Genomic DNA, 8,256 nt, shown 5'->3' with positions numbered 1-8,256 from the left:
ACCACGCAAACGGAAGACTTGAAAACACGAACAGAAGATGGAATCCCAAAACCTCTGAATCTAACCCACGGAATGATTTAGGCAAACGATTCCCTAAACCCCAACGTGAAGTTGACGCAGCAACTCGGGGAGGATGAATGGCACGCGACGAGGGATGGTTGACTCGCCGTTACGCCGGATAAATGAACTCTCTTGGAATATACAAGAGAAAATTCGAAACTCTCAAGGAGAGAAATAAAACTCACAAGTTTATTGATAAAAGTAGGCTAATTTTCGTCCAACATGTAGCAGCCATATATATAGGCAAAACTAAACCTAGTCTAATAAGGAAACAACTTAAAAACAAGCCCTAGTAAGCCAAACAAGGCCCTTACTTTAAAATTCGAAATTTAACTAGGCCCTTAACTAATGGGCTGCAAAATAAAGCTAAATAAATAAAATGAAGTCTTTCAAACTTCGGTCCACTCGCACGTAATAAGATTAATCAAACACGGGCTCAATTCGCCAACTCCACAATCTCCAATTGGCTTCTTGATCAACTCTTGCTTCCAAACTTCTTCAACTAAGATCATCAAGCTCTCCTTGAACTTCTTGGCTCGAGATCTTGTAACTGGACCAACAGGAACATGCACTGGATCTTGTACTAACGAACCTTGGGCTGCATCATTCCCCTCCTCTTGAAGAGGATTTGTCCTCAAATCCAAATCGTCAATGCCAATGCCGGGATCAAAAATCAGATCTTCGTTTGTTGCAAGAAACGATTGATGGACCCTAGCTATTCTCTCTTGTCCATCATTCATCTTGCCGGGATCAAAAACCATATGCTTCGGCTCAAACGCTGAATTTTCTTGAACTTTGAACATGCCGAAATTGTTGTTGAAAATACCTCCATGCCTCTTCTCTCTTCCGAACAGCCATGTAGTTAGCATCGGCGCTGCATCACCAAAGATTTCCCTTACATACTTATCGATGTGGAACGGACCCCTCACCAACTTCATCAGCTTGGTGTTGCCAATATTATTCTGCCATTGCAGCTGATGTTGCGTGAACAAGGTCAATTCGAACTTATTTGCACCATCACAGCGCTGCTCCTTGTCAACATCCTTAGCTTGCGTCAACACCTTTGCGTCCAAAGTAGATGGAGTAGAGTCCTCACGCACTTCCTCACGCGATTCCTTCAATTTCAGCAACGTAAGATTAGACTCCTCATCTTGGACAGCAACAACCTCTCTATCAATTTCCACCTCAACCTGCATCTCCTTTTTCTCGACCGGCTGCTCCTTGGACTTCACCTCATCCGCTTCATTGTGCAGTTGCTACAGTAGTATGTGATCCTCATAAATTTGTTTAGGACTAAGGGAAACTAGTGCCACCTTCCTGTGCTTATACGCGAAGGAGTACTTGTTGGTGATTGCATCATGAGTAGCTCGTCTATCAACCTGCCATGGTCTACCCAACAAAATGTGGAGCGCCTGCATGGGAATAACATCGCACAAAACCTCATCTTCATACCTCCCAATGCGAAAAGGCACTTTCACTTGCTTGGTGACCTCGACAACGCCGGTCTCATTCAGCCATGGCAAATGATACGGTTCAGGGTGATTCAACTCGGGCAACCCCAATCTCGTCACCATGAACCTACTCGCCAGATTCGTACAACTTTCTCCATCAATGATCACACTGCACAACTTGTCGTGGACAAGAACTCTCGTGTGAAAGAGAGTCTCCCACTGCTCGCTCTCATGGGGTCCGAATCCCTTACATGTACGACACTTCGTATCTCGATTGCAACCATCAAAAACTGCCGGATGGCCGTGAGTTGCTGAACTCACACTCATACTCTCTCAAGAACGTAAAGACCCAAACAGAAAAGACAAAACCCTGGATAATTTCGACCCATACGAAACCTGGAAAACTGATACCAGATGATATGAACCTTGCCGATCAATCGAACACCACGCAAACGGAAGACTTGAAAACACGAACAGAAGATGGAATCCCAAAACCTCTGAATCTAACCCACGGAATGATTTAGGCGAACGATTCCCTAAACCCCAACGTGAAGTTGACGCAGCAACTCGGGGAGGATGAATGACACGCGACGAGGGATGGTTGACTCGCCGTTACGCCGGATAAATGAACTCTCTTGGAATATACAAGAGAAAATTCGAAACTCTCAAGGAGAGAAATAAAATTCACAAGTTTATTGATAAAAGTAGGCTAATTTTCGTCCAACATGTAGCAGCCATATATATAGGCAAAACTAAACCTAGTCTAATAAGGAAACAACTTAAAAACAAGCCCTAGTAAGCCAAACAAGGCCCTTACTTTAAAATTCGAAATTTAACTAGGCCCTTAACTAATGGGCTGCAAAATAAAACTAAATAAATAAAATGAAGTCTTTCAAACTTCGGTCCACTCGCACGTAATAAGATTAATCAAACACGGGCTCAATTCGCCAACTCCACAATCTCCAATTGGCTTCTTGATCAACTCTTGCTTCCAAACTTCTTCAACTAAGATCATCAAGCTCTCCTTGAACTTCTTGGCTCGAGCTCTTGTAACTGGACCAACAGGAACATGCACTGGATCTTGTACTAACGAACCTTGGGCTGCATCATTGATACCAGATGATATGATCCTGGCCGATCAAATCGAACACCACGCAAACGGAAGACTTGAAAAACGAACAGAAGATGGAATCCCAAAACCTCTGAATCTAACCCACGGAATGATTTAGGCGAACGGATCCCTAAACCCCAACGTGAAGTTGACGCAGCAACTCGGGGACGCTGAATGACACCCGACGAGGGTTGGTTGACTCGCCGTTACGTCGATAATTGAATTCGTCTTGGAATAATCAAGAGGAATTCGGAATTCTCAAGAGAGAAATAAAACTCACAAGTTTATTGATAAAAGTAGGCTAATTTTCGTCCAACATGTAGCAGCCATATATATAGGCAAAACTAAACCTAGTCTAATAAGGAAACAACTGAAAAACAAGCCCTAGTAAGCCAAACAAGGCCCTTACTTTAAAATTCGAAATTTAACTAGGCCCTTAACTAATGGGCTGCAAAATAAAGCTAAATAAATAAAATGAAGTCTTTCAAACTTCGGTCCACTCGCACGTAATAAGATTAATCAAACACGGGCTCAATTCGCCAACTCCACAATCTCCAATTGGCTTCTTGATCAACTCTTGCTTCCAAACTTCTTCAACTAAGATCATCAAGCTCTCCTTGAACTTCTTGGCTCGAGCTCTTGTAACTGGACCAACAGGAACATGCACTGGATCTTGTACTAACGAACCTTGGGCTGCATCAAGATGAGCTATCTCCAGATTCTGAGTGGTCTCCTAAAAGCTTCAGAAAATTATCAGTATAAGGAGTTTTTGAGTGAGAGATTACCTCTGAGCCATTCATTCCATTGTCGTAGCTGTTGTCAGCCACGCTTTCTGATTCATTGGCCATCAAGGCTCGGCTCTCATCGTCTGAGCTGGAACTGTCGAAGTCGGATGATTCTGATGTGTCTTTGGAAGAATTAGCATCGTCAGCAACCATCGCTTTCTTCTTCGAAAAGCTGCGATCTTTCTAGCTTTTAGTTCTCTGCGCTCAACTTGAGTCAGATCAGGGCATTAATTTCGAAAGTGCCCTTTCTTTCTACATCCAAAGCATTCCATGGCTTTGATGTCGTAAGTGGCTGACTTCCTTTCTCCGCTTCGATCTGTGGAATGTCTGGAGTTGCTTTCTCTTTCCTTTCCTTTGTAGTGCTGCTTGAGGAACCTTCTGTACTTCCGGAACTTGGACTCCATCTTGTTGAATCTTTCAGTCAACAAAGCATATTGACTGAAGAAGTCCTCTGGGTTGAGTTCCGTTGGTTCCTTGATCTGCTTCTTGCCTTCTCTTGTTGAGGCCTTCAGTGCAACTCCTCTTGAGGTTGATGGACCATCTTCGTCTGATCCTCCAGCCTTCTTGTTTCCAAGATTTCTCAGAAGGTCGAACTCATTTACCATGAGATCGGAGAAAAGCTTGTTAGTTGGGAGCTGACTGAATCCTGGCTTATGCTGATGAGCGACTGAGTAGATCTACCATTCTCCACGTGGCAGTGCTTGAAGAATCTTCAGGTTGATTTCTCGTTGAGTGTATTTGTCTTTGGAAATGGATTGAACTTCATTCAAAATTTGGTTGAATCTAAGTTCCATTTCCTCGACAGATTCATTCTTGAGCACGAGGAAGGAGTCGAACTTCTGGCAAGCTATGGATAGCTTATTCTCCTTGATTTTCTCGGAACCTACGCACATTCTTTCCAGAATGTCCCACATCTCCTTTGCAGTTCCGCACTTGATGATCTTCATGACATGCATGTCGGGAACGGTGCCGGAGATGATGCTTTTGGCGAGGTTGTCAAGCTCATCTTGCTTCCTTTCTTCGGTGGTGAAGTCTGCTTTTTGCTTGGGCTGGACCTCATCGTAAGGATCTTGTTGTGGATCAACAGGAACCCTTTTGACGATTTCGGTGATGGTGATCGGTCCGCTGGTGACGACTTCCCACATTCGGCAATGTTGGGCGGTGAGGAAGCTTTCAAGCCGAAACTTCCATATGTCGTATTTTTCAATACTAAACATAGGTAGAGAAGATAATCTGCTGTGGTTAGTCTCCATCAAAAAAGAGAGAACAGATAACAGCAGATAGAACAGATAGCAAGCACAAAAAGAAATAGAGAACTTTTTCGAGACCTTTAAGAAAAAGGATCTAGTTCAATTAGAACCTAGTCAGATACAGGTAGTTCTTGCGAACAACCTGCTCTGATACCAATTGTTAGGTCCTGAGGGTCTCGAATAGGTGTATGGGGGGGGAATACACCTATAGGCTATTTTTCTTTAATCCTCAATCAGAGGGATCTCAGTCAGAGATCAAAACGAAACTTTGCATGCAAACAAAGACGCCTGTTTTACTGAAATCAGTTTTGACCAAACAGGGTTGACGACTGATACTGAAAGCTCTTCAGTAAAGAGTTATCAGTTAAGTTGCTGGAACTTAACTGATGCAAGTAAGGGCTTCAGTCGAGTCTGCTAAAACAGAGATGATATCACTCTTCTTGACTACCTGAGGATAGATCAGTCAGACTAATATCATACGCAGCGGAAATTAAACTTAGTTTCGTAATAGCCTTGGTGGAGCACGTTGTTGGTTATTAGGTTGATCTTTGCCGTTAATCAGTATTCAGTTTATCAATTGAAATAACACAAGTAGGAATGTAAAACTGAAAGTTGTAAACAACACAGAGACTTTTACGTGGTTCGGAAAAACCCTTTCCTACATCCACGGTTGGTTGATCAGACCAACAATCCACTCCGCAAGTGCTTAACAGGTGCACTGCAAACCAAACCGTGTGCTTACCGGGTGCACACAACCGTACACTGAAGAAAACCCTTCTTCAATACCCACGCTTCACTCGCGTCGGATTTCTCTTGCTTAACACAACCCGTGCTAAGACTCTCAGAGACAGAAATCCCTTCTGACCTCTGAATCGCTCAAAACACTCTTATGGGGGGGGGAGGTTTGAACGAGTGCCAACTATACTTACAAAGAACAAGTTCTTTGAAGCAAGTTTGACCTTTGGCTTCTGGGTGAACAGAGTTTTGCCTAAGGTCTAAGAGAATGTATGTAATCAGCAGTGACTAATTTTGACTTTGGAATTCTCTTCTTCGATTCAAGCTTTGGGGAGTTTAAGCTTAAGGTTGAGTAGCAATTTCGGCAGAGCTTCAGCTTATATTGTTGAATCGGTGAAGGTTGAAGTGATCCTCGAGCGCTATTTGTAGGAGAACTCTTGAATAGATCTGTTGGCGTAAATTGTCCTCAAGATTTCTTCCGTTGGAGAGCAATTCAAATTTGGGCTGAGGCTTCAATCTTCGAGGTTCCTTGTCTGGGTGGAAACGGCTCTCTTTGATGGACATGAGATGTGACGTCTCTGAAAAGTAACCACCAGATAGGAATGACCTCTGCAGAGATAAGATCCTGAGATCTCTGCATTTAATGCGGCTGTACTTTGTGAGTACGTGGCTTCCTCTGAACGTTGGAAGATCAGTCCGAGGAGGAATATTCAACTGATACTTGACTTTATTATTAGTCCATTGCGCGCATTAAGTAATCAGTCTTCAACTGATACTTCAGTTGGTATCTGCAGTCTTCAGTCTTCAGTCCTTCGTTCTTCAGTCTTCAGTCTTCAACACCGCAAGCTAAACTAGAAACGAACTCTAACACTTGAGTTCAAAACAATTCTAGTCTATTACAATTAAGTCCTATGAATTTTGGTATCATCAAAACAAGGGTTAGGATATTCCACAAGGTTCCCAACAATTTCCCCCTTTTTGATGATGCCAAAACCACACAGCAGTTCTAGACAGCAAAAAGACTGAACTCACAGTACAAGTTCTAAAACTGGGGTGAAAACAGTGTACCACCCTTGGAGGAGGAGAAAGAGGAGAGCTCTCGACCTAGCTCTTGGTTCGAGAGAATGATGAATGTGATGAGCACTGCTTGCTCATTAAGAGGACCCGCAGCTGACATGGATGATGATGCGCTTTCACAAGGACTAATTCAGCTGACGTTTCATGGTGATTTTGGTTAAGGGTGCCTCTACGTCGGGCTGGCGAATTTAAAACTAGCGATTGGTGGGAGGCAACCCACCGTTGGTTTAGTTTTTCTTGTTTTGTGCTTTTCGTTTTTTATTTTTTTTCCTTGTCTTTGGTTGCTTGTGCGGATACTTTGATTTTTGGGTGTTAATGTTTTGTTTTCAGCGCTGCAATTTCTACTCTGACTTTGCCGCCAGCGCTGAAAAGCCAGCCCTGAACTGGCCAGATCTGACTTAACATACTCTAAAGAATGCAGAGCTGCACGTCTACTCTGACTCTGCCGTACAGAGTCAGAGCTGAATTTCCACTATGCACATGCCAGCGCTGAAATTCTACTCTGCCACAGACCGCAAATCCCACTTTTCGCCACCTCTCACAGAGCTTATGCTTTTCAATGCCGATAATCAGGGATGTTTTTCTAACTCTTTTTACTTTTTGCCCTGAGGACATGGCATGCTTTAAGTGTGTGGGGGGTGTCTTGTTGCTTATGCTTTCAATTGGGCGAGATTGGTCTTTCTATGCTTAGTTTTTTCTTTGATACTTGCTAATTTTTATGAATTTGTGGAAGAGAAGATGGTTTTCGATGTGATTTTTGGGTTTGTGAATGAATGGTGGTTGTTCTTATTTTACTCTTGATATATGTTTCTTGATTGTGCAAAGAATTATGAGTTTTGTTGCAACACGATTGTAAGTATGTAAAACGTGATTTATCCGGTAGATGCTAGAAGGAGTGTTGTCATTGTGATTGCCTACGATCGTATCCTTATCTGTGATAATGTTGGACGAATTGCCAGTTCTGAAAATGCCAGCTCTGAAACATCTGGCCAGTTCTAAACGTGATAGCTCTGAGTCTCTGCTCCTCTAGTCTAACTATAAGCATGGGAAACCACGTGAAAAGACTTTGGATTACATCCAAATTGTTTTTATTTCATGAATTATGGCTTAACTGTCGAAAACTTAAGCACACAAAGTGTGAAAAGGGGTGATATTGATTATAAAGGCGATCACATTAGGGAATTCACTTCTAGCGGAGAATTGGGTCTGATCGAATTACTTGCATTACTGTTTTGTTGCTTCGTAAACTTTAAGTTATTTGCATGATCGAGAGATGTATGTTGATTGGAAAATTTTGAATTGACTTTGTGAATGTTTGGATGGAAATAAGCATCGTTGAAATCAATCTCTTCCTAGGATTCATATTGATTTTGCTTGAGGACAAGCAAAAGGCTAAGTATGGGGGGGGGGTTGATTTATGCTTAATTGTTCTAATTTTAAGGGTTTGCGTGTGCATATTTTAAGTTAAATCTTCTGGAAATTGGTGCGTTTTATGGTTTGTTTTATGCTTTGTAGGAGATGTAGGTTTTATAGATGGAAGAGTGTAATTTTGGACATTTTGGGATAGAATGGTGTTTTTAGGCGTACTCTGGTGTGCAGAGCTGAAAAGCCCGCGCTAGAGTAGAAAAGCCCGCTGCAGAACAGAGCAGAGAAGCTCGCCAGAGCAGAGCTGCGAGGATAGCTCTGTAGCAGAGTAGAGCTGAAATCTCCAGAGCTGAACTTCCCTAGCAGAGCTGAAATCTCCAGAGCAGAACAAACTTGTCAGAGCAGAGCTAAACTCGACAGAG

The sequence above is a fragment of the Salvia miltiorrhiza genome, chromosome 3 (genome assembly GCF_028751815.1).
Source record: "Salvia miltiorrhiza cultivar Shanhuang (shh) chromosome 3, IMPLAD_Smil_shh, whole genome shotgun sequence".
Taxonomy (NCBI): Eukaryota; Viridiplantae; Streptophyta; class Magnoliopsida; order Lamiales; family Lamiaceae; genus Salvia; species Salvia miltiorrhiza.
The sequence above is the reverse complement of the archived record's forward strand: the minus strand, read 5'-3'. Positions refer to the sequence as shown.